The sequence below is a fragment of the Ictidomys tridecemlineatus genome, chromosome 4, assembly GCF_052094955.1.
Source record: "Ictidomys tridecemlineatus isolate mIctTri1 chromosome 4, mIctTri1.hap1, whole genome shotgun sequence".
NCBI lineage: Eukaryota > Metazoa > Chordata > Mammalia > Rodentia > Sciuridae > Ictidomys > Ictidomys tridecemlineatus.
The window spans coordinates 24,301,281-24,325,540 of NC_135480.1; positions in this window are offsets into that span (position 1 = coordinate 24,301,281).

Sequence of the window (24,260 nt, forward strand, 5' to 3'; positions counted from 1 at the left end):
TTTTTTACAGGCACCTGATAGTAAACAGATGGTTTTCACCTCTAGGTCCCACATCTCCCAAACCCTTTAGCAAAGATATCTGTCTCTTTTCTAAAGATGTAAGAACATTGCCTGTGATGTGGACATATTTTTCCATCAGTATCAGGTTTTCAAGTTTCAGAATATTATTCACCCCTACCAGGAAACTCCTGTCTTTTCCACCCATTCCTGTCATTCCAACAAAGGTTCTGCTATCAGAAAGGAGTGGTCTTGCTTCCAATGCAAAAATGCTATGGATGAATGACGTCTAAAGCTGAGAATTAACATATCAGTCCCAGGCAAACTGACTGGTTAGTTGAGGTTTTTTCTAATGCAAAGGGGAGGTGAGTGGGCAGGAAACCCCCATGCTGCTGGTAAGAACTGGAGCTGAAGTGTTCCAGGCAAGATGAAATAGGAGAAGGGAGGGACTCTCCAGTGAAATGGCAAACTTCCCAGTGAACCCCAGTAGGCTCCAAGTCCAGGGTTGACTTTAAGTTGAGTTTTTTGGTTTCTTTTAATACAATGTTTTAAAATACTCATGGTAAGCAGAAAAAAAAAAAAAAAAAGCAATTTATTTGTAAGATTAGAACCGAGGCCTTAAAAAGTAGGCCATTTTACCTGGTGGTATTGGAGTGATCATTTATTGTGCTGCAAGGAGAATTGCATAGGGTGAGAGTATAAGCTTTGGAGTCTACCTGTTTATGTTTAAAATCAGGTGCTATGATTCTCAACTCTCTTGACACTGCCCATGACTTAACTTCTTGTAGCTCACTTTGTCCATCTGTAAATTGGAGGCAGTAAAAATATCACCTATGCAAATTTAAATAAGACAACAAAGTAGCAGATATCATGACTGAATGAAGGTTGACACTTCTTGATTTTATTAAAATGTTAGAAAAATTATAAAGTGTTTGCTGAGGTGAGTAGAAAACACACTAGCACCATTTTATAATGTGCTCCATTCTGACTGAGTCATGCTCTCTTAAAATTAGCACACCAGCTTGGGGTGCAGCTCTGCAGTAGCCTAGCATGTATGAAGCCTGGGTTTAATACTGAGCACCCACCGTGGTGAGAAAACAAAAGAAAAAACAACAACAACAAATTAGTACAGCAAAAGTGTCTTTGCTTTTTTTCTTTTCTTTTTCTTCTGAAATAGGATTTGGGATTTCAATTCAAACAACATTCTTTTATGCAAATATGGCATCTTCTGCCCTCTTCTGGCTTCCACAAGAAATTCAAGTATATGTACAAACTACATAGTCATTGTTTTTATTTTATTTTTAATGAACCCCAAAGTTTTCCATTTTCAAGTTCTAGATGAGGAGAATACAAACATAATATTTTGTATGAAAATGAGAATTTTCAGAAATCTTTGAGATTTTTTTCAATAATTTTCTTTTAATTGGCTATCTCAGTCTATCATTTAATTCGATCCCCCTCTTCAAGTGCAAACTCTAAATCTCATAACTGCTAAATAAATAATTTAAACAGGACCACAAATTATTGCAAAGACTAAAATCTGAGGTCATTAGAAAGCGTAGATAATTAATCAGTGTTTAAAATAGAACCTGTCATGTAAAAGTTTGATTATAGAAAAAGCCTGGGGCTAAAAGTCCCAACTCTATTAGAGATTGTATTGGATTTTAACTCATTTTTACCAGCCTTCAAAAAAAAAAACAAAAAACAAAAGCCCCTTTCCCCCACTCTGGGGTGCTGAGGATTGAAACCAGGACCAAGCATAATTTTCTAAGGTAAGACAATTCAGGCAGAGTGACAATGGTGGGGGATGGAGGAACTCCTTTTTATTTTTCAAATACCATGCAGATTGAGCTACCCTCTAAAAGGTTATCTGCATAATCCCACACCCAGCCAGAAATGGTTTGACATGGCAAAAGCTTTCCTATTTAGAATGCAACTTCCAAACAGAAGTTTGTTCTGGTAAATATATAGGGAGCCAGAAGATGACTTGCTGTGACCAGAGTAATTTGTTCAGAGTCAGCAGAGATCAACTTGCTAAAGGAGGTCTTCCACATCTCCATGCTTCCTACAGTAGGAAAGGATTAGCCAAATAGAATAAAAAGAACTTTAGAGGGGAAGCCCAGTTGGCACTGAGACAAGAGGAACAAATAATTTAGGATGAAAACAGCAAAGTATGCCTGATGACACTGTGGGTTTTCCATTTACATTTTAAATTGTATAAAGCACTATGACTTCAAAGAGTCATAATCCAGACTATTATTATTCATCCAGTCCTGAATTATTATTGTCTAGAATTTGTATTGTTCCAAATTTGCTCAAACCCACAAAAGACGAAGTGCTTTCATGGCAAGATATCTTACTTAGTCATTAAAACACATTATTATTCATAAAAATAAGCCAGTGCAAATAGCCTATTTGATTTGAACAAAGAGGAATTATGAGGACATTTTTCTCACCAAGTATTAAAGCACATTAAAAGAATATAATGCTTAAAAGTAAATAATTATTGCATTTGTATGTATCAGATTAAAATATTAATTTTTAAAAAGGACCATATTGACTCCAAAATCTACAAATAGCATAATGGAATAAGATATAAAACCGAGAAAAGAATTCTAGCCCCTGACAAACACGATATAAATTCAGGAGAAAGAAGCATTCTCGAGTAATACCATTGACACAATTGCTTATTGGGGAAAAATATTAGAAGATTAACACCGCTTTTCAAAATACATTCCAGGAAGGTTGCAAAGTTAACAGTTAAATGCATTTTACTTCATGTGTATGATGGCATATTTTATTGCCCCTCCCCCCAGACTAATGCTGGATACTGCAATCTTTTGACCCAATGAAGATGGAAATGAAAGTGAGTCAGGCAAGTAAATATGCAGACAAGGCTTTTGTTGGGGCTTCCATTGAGGAAGGGAGACAGAGCTCCTACAAGAGGATGTCAGGCTGGCTCCCTGGAAGAAAAAGGGGGCTCCAGGTTTTGGTTACTTGCAGATATGGGAATGTTCACTCACACTCAACTCCAGCATTTCTCCCAGTGCTCAAGATAAGGTACTGCAGTTGTTCAAGAAAGCACAGGACATCCTGACTTCAATGATGTGAAGTTCACACTGGTTCAGGGTGTCACGTGCCACTTTTCCTGGGGTCTATTGTCAGGTCACAAGTCAAAGCCTGAAAATGCATTTGCCCTTTGACCACGTGGTCTCAAAAATGACATTTTTATCGAAAACTTATTGCTTTGTACAAGTTATCAGGCTCAATTCTTCAAAGCAGATGACACATGCATGCCGAATAATAATAAAGACACTGAAAAATAAAACCCAAATGGTAGTATTAGATTAGGGAGAGGCTGGTAGGAAGAATTTGATTTATTTTTTATAATATATTTATACATTTGTGTTTTCTAACATCTCCACAATACATGTATAATAATTTGTTATTTTAAAAAATCAGGGCATGACATCCCCTATCGTATTCTATGGCTGATGTATACAATATCTGATTTGGAATCCAAAGCAGTATGAAACCTAAAACTAAGATCCCTTTCTTTTTCTTTAAGAAAGTGGAGGAGACACTAAAACACAATGGCTTTTATAAGGTCTCATATGTAGAAGACAACAAATCCTGCCCCAAACTCATATAATATTATAAGACCAGTAATTTTTTTTCTGTTTTATCTTGAATATTTGTATTTTACTATGACAACTGGACAGCATGATATGGGCAATTTGTTATATATGTTATGGCTAACAGATGTTTTACCCTCATGATATGAGAATTTGGAGTTACTTTGAGATTTATCATAGGAAATTTCTATTAGGTAGAAAGGGACAAGTGGTGTCAGCCAACTGGTTCTGTTTTGTCCATGTGAGCAATTTGGTTTTCTCCTTCATTCCCTTTTCCATTTGTAGAATGAAAACCCACAGCACTAACATCCCCTTTTAGAGAACTTTGGGAAATTTCTACAGAACGATCCATCAGCATGAAATTGCTTCTAATCAGGATGCTCACCGGCCTGAAAAGGTTAATCCATGTAAGAACGACATAGAAAGAACGTCTCTTTTGAGTTATGAAATATAACAAAAGTTATCATGTCTGGGAGAGAGCAAACTTTCTATAAAGGACAATGTTTGGTGGAGTTAAGGAGAGATGAACAAGACATAGTCCTCCTCTTTTGTGTAACCAACAGAGTCCCTATTTCCAGGACAAGTCCAATGTTTAAATTGAAATCTGAGCCTCAGAGAATGCTGATTCAATGAAGGCACAGATGAGTGTTATCTTTATATGTCATCTTTCAAATAATTATGGCCTCTTATCTAAGGCTTGCTACTTACTTGCCAGGCATTTTGCCAGTTGCTTTACATAACATATTTCTATATTGAATGCTTTTTGGGAAAAATCTTAAGAGATGGACAAAAAGCTTACGGTGCATATTCTCGGTTTGCAATGATTCCTCATCTGGAAAGGCTATCCCCAACTCATCTGAAATCTCCTCAGCAGTTGCTTCTGTAAACATACACTACCTGCCTTCTGTTCCCTGCAGATTTGGCCAAGATGGGCAGCTTTTTGAGAGTGGGACATTTAAATTCTCTCTCACATGAATTTGAAAATGAAGTTAAGACTCGGATTGTTAATAATTCTCTGGAGAAGCCTGGAAGAATAGCATACAAACTCTAAAATTGTCAATCTCAGAAAAGGAGGGTTGATTATGAAGTAGGTTCTGAGAAAAGAGATCAGAGTCTTAGACATTCCCTGACCCCCAATATCTGTCTTTACGTAAGACATAACTTCAGGGAAATCCCATGACTATCTTCTCTTTATTTAAACTACCTAGAACAGGGTTTTGAGAGGATCAAGAATGTTGGCTAATAGAGGGTATAATAAAATATATACATCCATATCTAACATTCATATATATGTCCACTGAAACATGTCCTCTTATCCTCATGACAAATCCAAAAGTTGGTATTGTCATCCCCATTTTATAGATGGGGATACAGGTTCAGAGAGTCCAAGCAATTTTCCCAAGACTACCTGCTTACAGATGATAATTGATCTGAGGTTCATAGCTTCAAACTCTATGATCTTCCTGTTACACATATTATTCCACATCTAGATTTATTCATTATTTTAGCACACACTTATGGAGAGCCTCTCAAGTCCCGGGCACTATGTTTCTGTGGTTTCACCAGGGTTGTCAAGTGTTTGTATTTACATGATGCTGCAGCCATGTGTGTTCATGTACACTGCCAAAGGCAGAACACGCAGCTCAAGGTTACGGGATGATCTTTAAGATTCATTATTCATACACTGTGCTCTCAGTAAGGATAAAATTAAGGCAAGGTCAGCTTTCAAAAGACAGAGGAGGTGTCAAAAGGTTTCAATATTACTGAAATGTCCAATAATAAGTACTTACCAAGCTACTGTGTATAGTTTAATTAGATCAGATGCTACCTAGTATAACTTTGTTCCTGTTCTTCTGACAAAAAGTGGTTAGGATTGTTAGGTTGTCAGAGGACTTGTAAAGAGCACCTGCTTCTAGAATAATTTTTTTCTGTTTAATTATTTTTTGTTTGTTTGTTTTATATGCTACGCAGCCAGATTATTTACTACCGTATCCCATACACTCTCATATGGCATCCTGGAAGGGATTTGATGGGTTGATGACCCAATAATGTTTCAAATTTCTTATTAAATCCAGAGAAGTCATGTAATTTTCTCAAGGTCACAAAGCTACTTGGTTGCAGAGATAAAGCTTGCCAGCTAGAATAGACTGCCAACAGAAATAATTTAAAATAATTTAGGTTCTTTATTTTTTATTCCTCCAAATAACAACACATGCCAATTAGATTCGTGTCAGAACCCATTACACATTCTACCCCCACAACCTGTCTTTTCCTAAATTAATAAAATGCAAATGGGTAAATTACAGCTTTCACAGTTGAAATCTACAGCGCTTAGGGTACAGTATAAAAGCCCCTATATCAATTATATGAATTCTAGATTATTATGTAAATCTGCCTTTTTGCTGTAGAACTTGAAATTACCCTACATACTAAGAATAAAAAGACACACATACAGTTATTAATGTCATTTTCAGATGTAATTCCATTCTCAAAAATGGCAAGAGTGATATGTCATGGTACCTTGTTTTTTATAAGATTTATGCTTGCTATCTTTTGTTACATGGGCAAGTAGAATATAAACAATATAGTCAGTTACTCTAGAAATGGATATTTTTCTGGTTTGCAAGTGCCCAGGAGAGATTCTGGGTGTGAGCTAAAAGACAATAATACCAACCAGCACATATTGGATGCTTACCTGGGCACTGTTCTAAATACTCACCTGTGGGGTAGGGGCTACTAGCTTCCCATTGTACAGGTGAGGAAACTGAGGCATAGAAAAAAAACACTTCTGGTTCCAGCATTTCTCAGCCACTTTCTAGGTAGGCAGATGCACCTATCCAACTCTTGGTTTGTACATTTAACCCATGTGGTCACCTTTCTAGTAACTAAATGGTGAAGCAATTTTTCCTGACCTGGCAATATCTATATTTGGCTCAGATCACTTTCTCCCTCATTTTGCCAAATGAATTTGTGTTGAAACTTCAATTCTTGCAAGAAATTCATCCTTTTTTAAAGTCTTACTTTTTAGCTAACACACTTTCATACCTTCATCCATACTCCTTGTCTTTCTGTTTTCATAAATCTGCTACTTTAATAAGGACATCATGGACTCCCTGCCCTATCCAAAAGAATCTTTATTTGCTCAGCTACTAGTCCCTTTGTGATATTTGGCACTTTTTTTTTTTTAACTGGGGATTGAACCCAGGTGCATTGAACTACTGGGGCACATGCCCAGTCCTTTTTAGTATTTTATTTAGAGACAGGGTCTCACTGAGTCGCTTAGCGACTCTTCTCTATTGCTGAGGCTGGCTTAGAACTGGTGATCCTCCTGCCTCAACCTTCTGAGCTGCTGGGATTACAGGCATGTGCCACTGAGCCAGGCTCTTTTGACACATTCTTTCAGGTTTCAGTTCTCCACACCTCATTTTCAGTCACTGTAGCATCATCATTGTTATGTGCTCCCCCACTCTTCCTTGTCATTCTAAAGCTAGAAAGTCTGTGACCCAGATCTGTAGACAAAGTCCACCTACCAAATGGAACTTGGCACATGGAATCATCTCAATAAATACAGTCTAGTAATTTATCCTCATGAAATCTATCCCAGTGCTTGGGGCTTCAACAAATAATTCATGAACTACCCACATTGAGTCTGGAACTCTCAGGCTTAGGAGGTTCAGATTTAAATATAACCATGATTTTGGCTACTGTACTTTTTTTTCCTTTCTCAGTGTTTTCTTATGGATCTCTCTCTCTCTCTCTCTCTCTCTCTCTCTCTCTCTCTGACACACACACACACACACACACACACACACACACACACATATGCAGGCACAATGAGGCCAGTTGAATAGCTGAATCTTGGGCATTGGACTAAATGCTTTGTCTATAGTGGTGTGATTCTTCATGATAATTACTATCTAGACGTAAGGGCACCAACTCACTACACTGTTTTCTTTGTCGCCACCTCCATTTCATTTTTTTTAAAAAAAACTCATAACAGTTTATGTTCTCTGGAAAATGTCTCTTATTTAAAATTCTCCAGCGGTTCAACATTACACACGCAATGGAATTCTATCCTTAATATCTCAGAAAAAAACCTTTATAATTGATCCCTTCCTATATATTTAGTATCAAATTTTCCACTGTCCCTTTGGTATCTTGTTTTCTTGATACAGTAAGCTCTTTGGTGTTCCTTAATAATGAAAGGGCTTTGGTCATTTAAGTAATTTTATACATATCATCTTGGTGAGAGTTACTGGGAGGCAAAGAATCAATAGAATAATACTTCTCTCACTTGTACAGGTTCTAAGTTAATTTAAGAATATAGTGAAATAAGATAGGTAGGAATCAAAATGTCACCTTAAGACTAATAAGAATTATATCTGAGGATGCAGCTTATACTTTTAGACCGGTAGATAATCCTAGATCCAAGAAGAGACATTGCTATGCTACCTTTTAGTCAAAATCGGCACTGCAAAATTGCAGCCCAACCATAGGGGCTAGCTGGAGAAAGAGTTTCCTACTGAGTTTGCTGTATGATCCAGATAAAGAACAGAACACCAGATAACCAAACATGGGGAAATCCTACTATGTATGTAACAGTGGAACTCATATTAAGAGACTCTTAACCAGAGAAGATGTTAGTCAAATGGTACAAATTTGTGGTTATAGAGTAACTAAGTTCTGGAGACCTACTGTACAGAGTGGTAACTAATATAATTTGCTACAAGAGTAGATCTCAAGTGTTCCTGACCATATACAAACAAAAAAAAATTATAACTAGGTGAAGTAATATATGTTAATTAACTTGATTGTGGCAATCATTTTATAATTTATACACATATCAAAACATCACCTTGTATAGCTAAAATATATATTATATATATGTGTGTGTGTGTGTGTGTGTGTGTGTGTGTGTGTGTGTGTGATATATTTATTTAATTATTTATTTTTATATTCATAGACCTCAACATAGTTGAAAAACAAGTCCTCAAATTTCCTTTTAAAATTCCTTAAAAATGTCATTTGATCTGCCATTTCTACTTCTTGGAATTATCCTAAAGAAATCAGAGTTGTAAACAAACATTAAGACATAGATTATCATCCCATTATTATCTCTAGCAGTAAGAAAATTTGTTAGAGTGAAGTGTTCCACCATCAAAACTGACTAAAGTATGGAGCGTTCATTTTTATTTTATTTTTTAAAATTTTTTTATTGGTTGTTCAAAACATTACAAAGCTCATGACATATCATCTTTCATACATTTGATTCAAGTGGGTTATGAACTCCCATTTTTACCCCAAATACAAATTGCAGAATCACATCGGTTACACATGAGCATTCATTTTTTTAAAAAAGGAGATGGTACACAGCTCTGATCTCCTTCCAAACCATCAACCATATTAAGCTTCTCTCTCTCTTCCATGGGGCAGGTGGGGAAATGGTTAGTAAGAAAGCAAGAAAGGCCAGGGGTTTTATGAAAATGGATATCCTCCAAAATCTAAGTATTTTTAAATAAATAACAAATTACTCACACACACACACACACACATATGTATGTCAAACATACAAATATAACCATATTTCATCAGGATTTTTTTCATCTTGAAGGAGATGAGGAGATAAAAAACAAGAAATCTTACTTTGCCTTAAAAAAAAGAATAAAACTGATTAGCTCACACAACTGAGAAGCATGGAATTGTCTTTGAGTGTGGTTGAGTGGATCCAGGTAGTTAATAAACACCATAGTCCTTGGTACCTCTTCACCTCAGCTTTCCTTCGTCTCCATTTCAATCCCAGGCAGGCTCTTTCCTTCCTATGCTAAGGTAGCAAGATGGAAATCAGCATTGGCAACTCTCTCAAATACCAGTTATACCTATGGAAAGAGTGCTGACTTGACTTTCTAAACCATTCTGGCATAGACTAGCAAAGACTGGAGGTTGAGTGTCATTCAAGTATTTAGGTCTGTGAAGTAAAATAATGTTTGTGTGTGTATGTCTCCTCCTCTTCTTCTTCCTCCTCCTCCTTCTCTCTCCTCCTTCTCCTTCCTAGACTTGATCATGTAAATCCACTGCAATTTTGGTTAAAACGAGGGTTAGCTGTAGGACTTAGATGAGGACGAGTGGTCTACTACAGAGATAACAGAATGCTTTTTTCCCAAAAAAAAGGAGATCTGCTTTGAACATGCAAGAACATTAAATGTCCACACTTTTACTCTTTCCTAAGCAAATGGATGAATGAATCTAGGTGGACAGGTTGTTTGACATCCATAAAGCCAAGTCTAGGTAAAATAATATTTTCTAGAACACATTTATTGTTAGAGGGGGTATTTATCCCTAATCCTATTGCAGCCACCAGGAGATGGTGCTTGACTTTTGTTAGCCTAGAAATCGGACCTTTAAAAAAAAGAAATAGCTGAGTTTCGAAATCTTTGTGCTACACAGAAAATATTGTTGCTAGATAATTGTGGCAATAATTAATCAATAGAATTCTGTTAGAAATGAGCTAAGATGTAAATAGAAGAAATTGTAACCCCAATCTCTGCTGTCCAAAGAAAGGATATGAAAGCAGCTATTAATTTTTCTATTCTAATATCTCCTCCACACACACACACACACACACACACACACACACACACACACACACACAAATGGACCAAATCATCATTTACCTGAAAATGATGAAACGAAAATAAATGTACCAGCTTCCATTGAACAGAAATAAAAATACCTCCAAAATTCCAGCTTAATGGTATATGTCAGATTGTATTGACTCACTTGTGAAATAAAAATTGCAGTATTACTCATTCTGATTTAAAATAACATATTTAGAGGTCTCCATGATTCACCATATGCAGCAAAAGCAGACCCTTTGTGCTCTGCCACACACTGGCAGGAATGTCTGGGTCAGCTTGTGCCTGCTTGTGTTTATTCTAATATGTTTTTCAGTCTTTTTTTTTTCAATGTTTGAAAAATACAATAGAATTTTCTTCCCAGCATGTGGATTCTGCATGTGTTAAAATTACATTTTCTATTTTAAACCCACTCTCTTTAATTTAAAAGGACTTGCCAGAACATGTATCCTCCCCCTTCCCCTTACAGAATAGGAACTATCCAAACCTGGTCTTGAAAAAGGCAAAGGCCACCTTGTAGGAGAAACCAACAGAAAATAATTAAGCATGCAAATAAAATGAGGACAGAACCCCAAACATCTGAACGTCCACCTACTTTTTGAGATGAAATCTCTCTTGGGTCTTGATATGAACTGCAGCACAAAGGAGCCATAGCAAGGACAGAGTGGGAATCTGGGAGAAACTTCTTGCCTAGGGATAATACTTGTACCCATACATATGTGTGAAAAACAAGAAAAGTAGCTGATTATTATTAAGAGCTTTTTTTTTTCGCTTTTGGTACCAGGGATTGAACCCAGGAGTGCTTTACCACTGAGCTTATTCCCAACCCTTTTAATATTTGATTTTGACACAGAGTGATGCTAATTTACCTGGGGTCTCATTAAATGGCTGAGGCTGTCCTGGAACTTGCAATCTGCCTGCCTCAGTCTTCTGAGTCACTGGAATTATGGGCAGGCATCTCCATACCTGGCAAGAAGTTACTTTTGTGTAAAATATGCCTGGAGATGCATTTATGCACATCCCAACCCAAACTCATTGTATGGTGTCTTTGGGGGATACACCCCCTCAAAGATATTAATATATTCCCATGCCACCTGCTATAGTTTGAATTGTAAATGTCCCCCAAAGGTTCCAGTGATCAAGTCTTGGTCTTCAGGGTGGCACTACTGGAGGCTATGGGATCTTTAAGAGGTGGGGCCTTGGAGGAGGGTTTTAGGTCATTGAGTGAGTGTTTTGAAGGGAGTTGTTGGACCCTGGTCATTTTATCTTCTGTTGTGTTCCCTGGCCACAAGGTGAGTGGTTTTGCTCCACCATGCACTTCCTCCAGGCTCAACTCAACAGTCATGAACTGAAACCTCCCAAACCTTTTCTCTTTGTAAGTTCATAATTTTGGGTATTTATTTATAGTGGTAGAAAACTGACGAACATATACCTTCTACAATGTTGGGTCATAATCTTCATTTTACAGACCAGAAAGCTCATGTTGATCCACAGCCCCGAGATGAATGTTGTAGGGCACCTCTCACATCCCCCATCTCCATAACTGTTTGAAATCCTGCCTCCCAAAGCTCACAGCTCCTGTCTCACTGGGGAAATTTCTGCCACAGAAAACCTCCTTGCCCCAGGTTCCACTCAATCTGCTCACTGGCTGGTAGGAATATACCTGCCCACCTCTGCCTCAGTGTAGAGAATCTGGGAAAGCCTCCAGAATTCCCTCAGAAATTGGTGATTTTGCTCAGAGTGCTATATAGTTCCTCATCCTAACCAATCCCATTTCCATCATTCATAATCGGTCTTGATCAAAAGCATGCTTCAGAACATCTTTCTGGTACCCATTTACGTCTCAGTCTGTTTCTGGCAAACAAAACTAACCGAAGACAGGTACCTAAAGAGGTATTAATTAAATATGTGATAGTACAGTCTCCTAGAGAAGCACCTATTTTAATGGCATGGATTGTTCCACAGAGTCGATTAAGTAAAAGATGAAATGTAGTCTTTACCTTTTTTTAATGCAAATGTGTCATCCATTGATTTCTATCCATGCCTATCTGTGCATAATTCTTTATCAATTAAACTAGAGTCACTTTATACAAGAGATATATGTAAGGAGCATAAAGTCGGCTCTGCCCCAAATGTGGTTGGTTCACAAGAAATAGGACTGGTTATATTATTGGTCTTTTTCTGTTGTTATGCAATGTATAATAAAGGAATGTGTGGTCGTCAGTGCCTGAATGCCACTTTCAGTAATAGAAACGCCTTCTGGGGAAATAAGATTGGTGCCAGGACTAGAATATGGAAGCAGACTTGAAATTATTTCACTTCTATTTAAGAATGTTTAAAAAAGAAAAAAAAAGAAAGAAAGAAAAAAAAAAAGACAGAAGCAAGACCATTTTTGAGGGTTGCCACCACATGAGGAATTTGAATGAAAATGCCTACACAGTTTTCTGTAACCTATTACATAGAATTCCAGTGTTTAGGTGCACATGTTGGCTGTGCTGAGTGACCTTTGCATATTGTCACCAACCGTGCCCCTTCACAAGCACTCAACGTTATCTTGGAAGTAGATTTAGTTATTCCCTGAACAAAAATAAAAACAAATGAGTAAGAGAAAAAATAAAATATCTTACCAAGATAGAGTAAGCTGACTATAGACATTCTTTCTTACTGATTACAACCCAAATTTCTAACCCAAGATAAAGTTACTGAAAAATAAAACAAGAAATGGCAAACTTTGGGGAGAGGAGTTGGACATTGAACAAGCACCCTGAAAAAAAAAATGAGCTACCAATTGCTTTTCTCATTTTTATATACATATTATTATTATTTTTCTTAAGGGGCCACCATTGATCTGTGGTGATAGTGGGGGAAAAAAAACGGCAAAACTTTGAGAGAATCCTTTTTTCACTCATTTGTCTAAAATTTGGGAAAAGGAGTCCCTAAAACCAGCAGATTAGGGGTAAATAGCACAAAGAGGGCATCTGGATGGTGGGATCTGGTAATGTTGGGTATAAACTGGTACATGTTCTGAACACAACACTGAGCATCATGTGATGTAGTCCTGCAAAGAAAAGAAAAAAGCTAAACTAATACTGTAAGTACCGTGTAGGGAAGACAGAAACTGAAGTTTGAACTAAATATGTTGATTCTATCTGAACAACAAAAATAATCATTCCACAGAGGACTTTGGCAAGAACTAGCATCTATACAAAATATTTTTTAAGTATCTAGGATGCAATTCAAAGTAACTTAATCGGCAAAGAATCAGAGAAATGCAAAATGTTCTCAAGGGAAAAGAACAGCATCAGATGACTTCCATGGAATGACCCAGATGTTAGAGGTACTTGTTAGATTAGAACGTTCAACAGCTACTATAACTATGTTCTGATATAAAGGAAAACACAGTTGAAATAAATTAGAACATAGACATTTTCAGAAAAAAACCATAAAAAATAAAGAGGTAAAAAATTCCAGAATTAAACATTCTGTATCTTAAATAAAATTTTCACTTAGATGGCTTGATAGGAGAATAACAATGAGAAGAAAAATACCTGAAGACAGAAAATGAAGAAAGAAAAAATATTATAAAATGAATAGGATTCCAGAGACTTGTTGGAAATAGCCAAATCAATGGGGTCTCATAAGGAGGGAAAAGAGAGAGAGAGAGAGAGAGAGAGAGAGAGATATTAGTGCAGAAATTTTTTAAAAATGAAGAAATGGTGGCTGTAAACCTTTAATATTTGTGAAAATTATATATCTACATGTTTAAAAACTGGTGAAAACCCCAAATGAAATAAATTAAAATGTAAAAACCACCCAGACACATCACAATAAGCCTGAATAAAACCAAAGATAAAGAAAAAAACTTTAAAAACCGCTGGAGAAAGCTGATATATTGAATATGGGATGATCAAATTAAAATTACTTCCTATTTTTTTTTAAATCAAAACCATGTAGGCAATGAGACAGGGAACAACAAATTTAAAGTGCTTAAAGAAAAGATCGGTCACCAAAGACCTTCAACTACATTGAAAACAAACTTCAGGAAAGAATATGAAATAGAAACATTTGCAGAGGAAGGAAAATTAAGAATTTGTCACTAACCAATCTGCCCCCGAAGAAAAGCTAAAGAAAGATCTTCAAGCCAAGAGGAAATAAAAATAAATAAATAAATAATAACAACAAAAAACCCTAAATGTACAGAAATAAAGAAGTAGAACCAGAAAAACAGTAATTATGAGGGCTAATATAAAAAACTTCTTTTTCTCCTTCCAAATGCTTTAAAATATAGAAAATAAATAGTAGTGACAAGAAAAGTGGTCAAAGTTTGTATGTGTATGTCTGTGTATACACTGCTATTGAATACACACACACACACACACACACACACACACACACACACACACACACCCCAAACTATGAAGGAGGAAGAATATATTCTATAGAACATAATGTTCACATTTTTTTAAAAAAAAATTTATTGGAATTAGTAAAATATTAACTTTGCATGGGTATAAATGAGTAGCTGTATCCATAAAGTTTAGTCTCTAGAGCAACCAGAAAAAAAATACACTGAAATATAGGCAGAAAGACAGTAGATGTGTAAAAATTAAGTTTAGACAAGATAGATGAAAAGTGTAATATCTGTGATGAGAAGTCTCAGAAAATGAGGAATAGGAGACAGCATCCTGGGTGCTAGGGGTATAACTCAAAGGTAGATTTAATGACTCAATGTTATGAAAATATTAGTTCTCCCTACATTGATATAGATTTAATGCAATTCTCAACAGAATTCCAGTAGAATTATTTCACAGAATAAAAGCTAAGTCTTAAAAATGTATTTGTTAAGTAAAAGGAACTAATATGTCTAAACAATTGTGAAAATTAAAAAAAAAAAAAAACTTCTATAGGACTGATTTCAAAGTTTATTCTAAAGCTATAGTAATTGTAAGGATCCAGACAGAACAATGAAGTACATCTATATTTCTAAATATGGAAATGTGATTTTTGACAAAGTTGCTATGAAAAATCAAAGTATAAAATATAATTTCAACAAAAGGTATTAGAAAAATTAGACATCTATATTAAAAAGACAAAACAACAACAACATAAAACCTTAATTAACATAGATGAACTCTAGAGAGACTTCACCATGAAGAAGATGTTGAGATGGCAGACAAACACATGGGAAGATGCTCAGCATCATTAATAACAGCATCAGTTTCCTAGGACTGCCATAACAAATTGCCACAAACTCTGTGGCTTAAACAAACAAATTGATTCTTTCGTAATTCTGCATTAGAAGTCAGGGATCAAGATATAAAAGATAGGGCTGGGAGTGTGTTTCGGTGCTAGAGGACTTCCTTAATATGTACAGGGTCTGGAGTTCCATCCCCAGCATAGGAGAAAAAAAAAAAGGGAAAAAAAAAGTTTAAGAAAATTTCATATATTGGAACATAGTACCACAAAATCAACATCTCTTATTCCAAGAGAAATAAAAATTTATCCAAGAGAAATGAACATTTATGTTCACACAGCAATTCCTATGGCGATTTTCTTTTAATTGTCCAAAAGTAGAAACAATCCAGATGTCCTTCTCACCAGAATAAACAACTATGTACATTCATATAATAGAACATTATTCAGCAATATAAAGTAATTATTCCACTTCTTAATCCCAGCAGCTCCAGAGGCTGAGGAAGGAGGATCACAAGTTCAAAGCCAGCCTCAGCAAATTAGCAAGACCATAAGCAAATCAGCATGACCCTGTCTCTAAATAAATTATAAAAAAGGGTTGGAGATGGGGCTCTGGGGTTAAGCACACCTGAGTTCAATCCCCAGTACCAAAATAATAATAATAATAGTTGCTATGCACAACATAGGTGAAACTCAAATACATTCTACTAAGTGAAAGAAGACAAATGCAGAAGACAGTGCACTGTATAACTGTTATTATGACATGCTGGAAACACAAAAGTATAGAAATAACAAGTCAGTGTTGCTAACGGTGGGGATTGTTGGAAGGGGGAGATTACGAATGGGCACAAAATAAATTTGAGGTCATCAAAAGTTGTACCTCTCAATATTGGTGGTGGTTACCATATTCATTTGCAAAATTTATAAAACTATATGTGGAAAGTAGTGAATTTTTATGGTATGCAAGTAAACAATGCAAAAAATAAAGCAGAAAGTGTACCTGATATTTCTCACGGCAGGTGTTTGGTGTGCAATCAGTATCGGGCTCTTCCTGAGTTCTTCATCCTAAAAGCCATCTAACTTTTACTATTTTGTTTGCTAATTTTAAACATTTACAATTTGTTTTTCTTTAGAATTCTTTTCCCTCTCCCCTACTTCCAGTCCTGGCAATTTGATAAACTCATCTCATTAGGACATCCTTAGTGTGCCATCGTTGATGGTTCTTGCCTTGCTCTGCACCTGAACCCTGTCTTTCTGGGTCTCCACACTAGCAGCCATAAGAAATGAACATTTCCTATAACCAGGAAAGCAAGGGGTGGTGTCTGTCCCTTGAAACTTATTCAAGAAGCTCTTTGTTCATGCTGATTTCAAGTTCCTGAAACTCTAAAACCTTGGCATTTCCCAAGGGCTTTTATTTTTGTGTTCATGGCCCTCCTGCTGTCACCAGGGCTGTTTTTGAACTGTGCTGAGTCCCTTCCCAGTCTGACTCCTTTGTTTCATTGCAAAATCCATTCACATGAATCATCACTAAATCAAATGTATGTTGCTTAAGATTTGTGGGAAGAAAAAAAAATATTCACACTTTCAAACTGGATATTAGTCATCTGCGTACTTAATTTTTTATTTCCATTGGCTCACATTAGACGTAACTAGCAATTGCCCACAAATAACCCAGTTTCTATTTCTTCATCTTTTCTCTCATCATCTTTTCTCTCCTTTCTTGCCTTTCTCAGGAAAAGAACTATTTTCTACCCTTGTTTCCTAAAAGGCAGCATCACCATCAACTTCCGTTTCTTAGTTCCTACTGGTACCTGAGTCTTCAGTTTCTTTTCTTCTACTCTGAGCAGCTTATTAGGACAACTTCCCAAGGTCAGGTTCTTCCCAGGAGGGAACAGAGTTGTTAAGGTGTTATGATAGTAATAGTTAGGCTTTGCCACAATTAACTGCACACTTTTACTAACTTGTAAACATCTACCTTTTTGTCTATTTCTCCTACTATTCTGTGTCATTGAGGGTAGCCCTCCTAAGCTTAGCACTGTGTGTGTGGTGGTGGGGGGGTGCGGTATAAAGTAAATATTCAGTAAAGATGTGAAACAATATCCAGGCTTCTTTTCTGCATTACACTTGATGCACTTTATATACACTGTTCTTTGGCATTTCAACATGATGCCCTAGAACTTCCCTCTTATTTGGTTACATTCTTGATTTTCCTACATTCATGCACAGGTATTTCTGTGAAACATTTTTTTACTTCTCTGAAGAAAAGTAAAGATCTCTCCTTGTGTTGACAAGTGTTTGTTGCTGTGACCAAAATATCTGACAAGAAAAACATAGAGGATAAAAAATTATTTTGGCTCGGGGTTTGAGTAGTATACACCATGGCAGGCTGACTCCATCATTCTGGGTCCAAGGCAGAACATCATGGCAAAGGATTTGGAAGACAAACCAGAGAAACATTGCTCAGCTGATGGTAGCCTGGTTTCAGAAAGAGTGAGCAAGTTGCCAGGGACACAATGTAGACCCCAAGGGCACACCCATTAGTGGCCTACATTGTCAATCACACCCTACCTGCTCATTCTTACAGTCTACTCAAATTATTAATGTATCAAATGGATTTAACCCACTGATTAGATCACAACTCTCATAAGCTAATCATTTCAGCCCTTGCAAACACCTTATATCCAAACTATAAAAGTACTCTATGCCCTGAACCATATTTCTTCCTCTGGTCTACTTCTTCATTCAAGACCAGAGTCATGTTCAGTAAACTGTTACAGTCTTCTAGCACGGTGTCCTTCAATGAGCATTTAAAAAATCTGATTATTCAACCAATATTTTATTTATTCAACCAATATTATTTTCCAGTCTTCTTTCCAACATAGTGGGGACTCTAGTCCCTCCACTAAAAGGTTTAAGTTCCAATGGACAAAGCCCAAGAATAAGCAAAAAATAAATAAGAGAGGTGATAATAAATACCATGGAGATAAAGTAGGGTTAGGGGATAAGTAATGGTAGGAAGAAATGTAAATGCAAATTCTTTTTGAAAATTTTTGCTATAAACTTTTTGGCCAGCTTTGACCAAAACAGAAAAAATTTTATAATATTCCTGCAACTTTCTATGTTCATTTAGGTCTTTTCTTCAACTTTCTTATTTTTCATTCTAGAACTATCAGTTATTTCACTTGTGAAGCTATAATCTCTTTTTTTTCATTAACAAAAGCACGTGTCTTATAGTACAATTTCTCAAAAAGGCAAAAATGAACTCATTAATACTCACAAATATATGCAGAGATAGCATCTCTTTACCATAAGAGGCATAAAATAGATAAGCTTTAAATTATGCTTATAAAAAGTAAGGCCTACTGTTCTATATTACTTAGATATAACCTAATGAATACCCTTTAATTGGCTCAATTTAGCAATAGTCTGAAATTTTAAATTGCCTGAAGATGTTGAAAATTATATTCAAACTTATATACAGAAAATATAGTTACCATTTCAATTGAGTCTTTTAGAATAATGATTTAAGATGGTTACATCCAAAATAAAATTCCAAAATATTAAACAATAAATGAGTAGTCTATTTTATTAGTAAACTTATAAATTCAGAGAGAACATACCAAGTAGAATTAAAATGTGTATTTGTATTATGCTTATAAATATGATAATTCATAGAAAACATAGTTCTTTATATTCAAACAGAATTTTAAGACGGGTTTATGTGCTGAAGTTTTACCTAAATTATGAAAATATGAATTTTTAAATGTTTCTGAATTAGTTTTTATGAGAGTACCTTTTCTTTTCCCTTGGAAATTATTGAGATGCAGTTTCCTTAATTTCTGAGAGTATATAGATACCTTCTTATCTCCTAGCAATCACAATAGAGATTCTTTCCAGTAAAGGATTTAAAAATTTAATTAATCAGTTCCAGGTGTAGGAAACATAGTACATTCATGTGATAAAGGAAAAGACTTCTCTGAATTACAGACACATAAATACATAGATACAGATACAGATAGTGTAGAGTCTCTGTTCTAAAATTTCAGTCACATTTCTGGCATACATAACACAAATACAAAATACATGGATCCATATCAAAGAGGTGCTTTCTTCTCAATGAATTCTTAATTTACTTTAGCTCAACATACGCTAACAGAAAAGACCAATAAGCTAGAGTCTCTGTCCTTTATCACTCAACACAGACAAGATCTCTGTAAACCATTAATTCCCTTTATAGAGATGAACAAATCATTCAGATGAAGCAAAAAAAAAAAAATAAGTCTTATGAAAGGCTGGAAGAGAGAGAATCCAGCCTCAGATTTTGGAAGGCATAGTCCTTTAAGATTAATCCTGCCCCAGAACATAAAAGAATGGGGTAGGGGTGCTTCTTACCCTGTATGACTGTCCAGGGCACAGGACTCAGTGAAAGATCACTGCCTGTCTATGCAATCCATTCTTCAAAATCATACAGAACATTAAAAACTTTCAAGGAAAGATGTGGAAACTTAGAGAATTTCACTGAAACATTTGTACGAAGAATAGTTAGAAAAGAAAGAAAAAAAAAAAGAGTACCATGTTTCTAAAGGATACCATCTTGAACTGTGATCCGGTCAATTTTTAGTAGTTGAGTAGGGTCACTGATTCTCAATGACTGACTGTCAGGTCTCTAGAGATTACACAAGCAATTGGGGAAAAGTTGTGTGTGTTTGTGAGTTGTGTTAATAAGGTATCACTTTATTATTCTTTCAGATTTTATCTAGAGACCTTATATTGCTAAAAATTGATTGGGCATGTTAACTTTTCTAAAAGAGTAAAATGTTTAAAAGTCACATTGGAAATATTATTGGAAATACCTGGATATAATTTTGGAATTTTTGTGTATTCTTACATTGTCATTTATCACCTGATATACATAGTGGGCATAGTCCCGTCAGAAAGATTTGTATTCTACATGTAAATAGATTTAGAATGAAAAAAAAAAAATCACCACCGTTACCGTTCTTTTACGTAGTGTTATGGTTTAGGTCTAGGATATATTCCTAGAAGTTCAGGTGTTGAAAGCATGATCCCAAATGCAGCAAAGTTCAGAGGTGGCACTTCTAGGCAATGGTGAGAGCTATTCTCTCCTCAGTGAATTAATGCACCTGATGGATTCATCATTTGAATGGACTACTGGCTGGTAACTGTAGGAAGGAGGGCATGGCTGAAGGAAGTAGGTCACTGGGGGCATGACTTGGGAAACTATATCTTGTCCCTGGCTTTTCTCTCTTTGTGCTTCCTGGCTTTCATGAGCTGAGCAGATTTCCTCAGTCACACCCTTCGGCCATGATGTTCTGCCTCACCTCTGGACAAGAGAAATAAAGCTAACCAAATGTGGACTGAATCCTCTGAATACATGAGCTTAAAATAATCCCTTTTTTTCCCTCTAAGTTGTTCTTGTTAAGTATTTTGGTCACAGACAAAAAGCTGACTAACACAAGTAGATACTATTATAATCCCCATATTCTGTTTGAAGAAACTAGGGCATAAAGGAGATAACCAAATTGCCTAGAATCATGTAAGTGCTAGAAAGTAACAAGGGGAATCAAATTCTTGAGGTCTAAGCATGAGAATTTACACTGTCCATCATCACAAGCTCCTACAGTTGGATGTAAATAGAGTCTTCCACAAGGTTAAAGGCCTATTGTTACCTAGTCCATAACTATTTTCCCATAGAATAGTTCTCAATAGATATCTGATAGATGAATAAATGAAAGGAGACAGAGTGTCATCGTGAAAAAAGGAGGAGAGAGGCAGAAAAATAAATTCATAGAGATAGAAAGAAAAAAAAGAGATGAATTAAATTTCTCCTGTTTTCTACTCCTGGATGTATATATTATCTCTGCCTCCTCTAAACACAAGGGAAAATGACCTCACTCAGACCATTTTATTTCAAATCGTCAACACACTCATAGGAAAAAATGTCAATTATTTCAAAATAAACATTAATTACCTCTGAAGGTAGAGAATGTAAAAAATCTGATATTGTCGCTAATCAAACAGTTCAAGCACTGACCAACTTGAAAGTTTAATTCCTTATCTCCCTGTCAATAATTATTCAATGTAACTGCTGCTTCTTGCTTCTTGCTGCTGCCCCTTGAGGGCAGAAATTGTATCATCCATTTCTGAACCTTCATCATTCTGCTTAGTACCTGATGGATATAGTAGATGTCCAATAAAATCAGACAAGAAAACTTAAACATTCTGAAACCCTCCCTTTTGAAATAACAGAAAAATAAGAATTAATTCCAGTTGATGTGGTCAAAGTACAAACAAAATACACTCTGGCAAAGTGGTGTATTTGTTATAACTTCTCCAATACAATTTGCAATTACTTTTCGGCATGGGTTCAGGGTTTATGCTTTAGAGTATATTATAACCCACACGGCCCACAGACTCATGCACAAATAAGGAAATTGAGCTGAATAGAGCTAATGCAATATTTAGATACTGTTGATCTCAGCTATTCATATATAGACGGATTTTTATACATTGAATTAGAACAGAGCTTAGAGAAAAAAATTCCGTTAAGTTTTTGAAAAGCAAAACAGAGTACCCAAAACAGAATTATTAAACCTTTGGCTTACTTTTTAGTGTTATCACACTAGTTAAAAAAAAAAAAAACTCACTTTTTTTGTTTTGTTTTGATATTTAGAATTGAATCTAGGAACACTTTAACACTGAGTGCCATCTCTAGTACTATTTTTTTTTTTTTAATTTTGAGACAGAGTCTCACTATGTTGCTGAGAGGCTCACTAAATTGCTGACACTGGCCTCAAACTTGAAATCCTCCTGCCTCAACCTCCCAAGTACCTAAGATGACAGGTGTGCACCACTGTGCCTGGCCACCACTCACTGCTTAAATAACTATTTTTAGATATTTCTGACAAAGTCAAATGGCCTACTTATTTCTAACTTTGATGCCCTGGTTACATGCTATGGTAGCTATTAGATATTTCTCTTAGATTTCCAATTGATTTAGACATGTTTTAGGGTTATTATTATAGCTTACTTCAACATGAAAATAGTTCTTAGAGAAAGGTCCTAAATCTTTGGATTCAATAAAAATGCTGATCAAAAATATTCAGGAAAAAACTATATGTGTAACGCATGTGTACGGACTATTTTTTTTTATCATTGTCCCTTGTGATAGCTATTTATACAGCTTATACACTGTATAAGTTATTATAAATAGTATAAAGATGATATGATGATTTAAAGAATGGGAAACTGTGCATAACTTATCTGCACATACTCTGCCATTTGTATGAGGGATTTAAGCATCTGCAGATTTTGATATCCACAGGGTGTCCTGGAACCAATCCTCCACAGATACCAAGGGATGACTAATTTGCATTTTATTCCTTGTCATAACATTAATAGTAGTATTTATAATGGTACTCGGGAGTGTTTATAATGATAATTATAAAGCTTTTATATGCATCATTGTATCTGATTCCTTCCATAAGCCTGTGATATAAATAGTTCATTATAAGCATGTAGCTTTTGATGAGAAAAATGAAAGAAAGCAAAATTTGTCTAATGTCTCACAGATACTAAGCCTTAGAGACTTGACTCCTGGTTCAATGATCATATTAATGTAATGACCCAGTTGGCTTATACTCATACTTATAAAAAACTAAAAAAAAATGACAAACTAGCTGGACATCATTTCAGTATAAAAATATACCGTGACTTAGATAACATTATTTATAACAATCAGAGACACTTTGCTATCTATATCTGTTGGGATGGAATAGTGGGTTGTCTGTCTGATCTTCTAAAAATTCAAATGAAAACTGTACGAAAAATCACATATTCTATTCTGTAACATTTTTCCTAATTCCTCTTCAATTTGAAATGTTCCCCAGAAACAATGATGCATTTAGAATTTCTTGGTCTACTCCATCACAGAAAATTCTAAATTACTTAAATTATCTCTTCTATTAGAAATTATTGATCAAATTTGGATGATAAAAATCTAACTTTGCAACACTTAAGAATTATGGGAAGTTGGTAACCATAGCACCAAAAAGTGACATTGGAAAAAAAGATCTGGGCAACAGTCAGCTTTGTTGGGTGAGGGTTTAGATGGAACTTTTGGAATAAGCTCAGGACAAACAGTTGTCTAGCTAACTGCTTGCACAAAGAAAGGCATATGAAAGGTGTTCTCAGTTCTTTTTCATAGCTGCACCACAAGATCAGCAAGGAAGCCACACACAGAAAGGTTGTTCTTCTCTAAAACTAGAGTATGCTTCTTTTGTGTAGACCAAGTACAGATCTTGAATCATTCAAACTACCTCAGTCTAGTCACAAACACTAGTTTTTAAGCTAAAAGGGATAGAGAAAACTACACATTTATTCTTTTGGAAACTGCTTTTGAAGGGGGATGATTAAATACATGGGACCAATGTAATGAAGACCATTTCCATGTATGGTCATGCCTGGATACCAGAAGAATGAATCCATACTTATATAGGGGTGTGTGTGTGTGTGTGTGTGTGTGTGTGTGTGTGTGTGTATGAAAACGTAGTACTTCCTAAATTCTGATATTAAGTATTGGCATCTATATTTCAACTGGCCAACAGAATGAAGTTATCTGGATGAGTAAGAAAAAAGTCAGAAGTAGAGTTAAGTTATAACTAATATCTTAAATGGCAATATATTGAAATATTTATGACAAAAAAAATGTTCAAAAACTTGCCTACCCACTTCATCTGTATCAACTTATGCTACAGAGTTAAGAGAGAGTTTGGGAAAATCT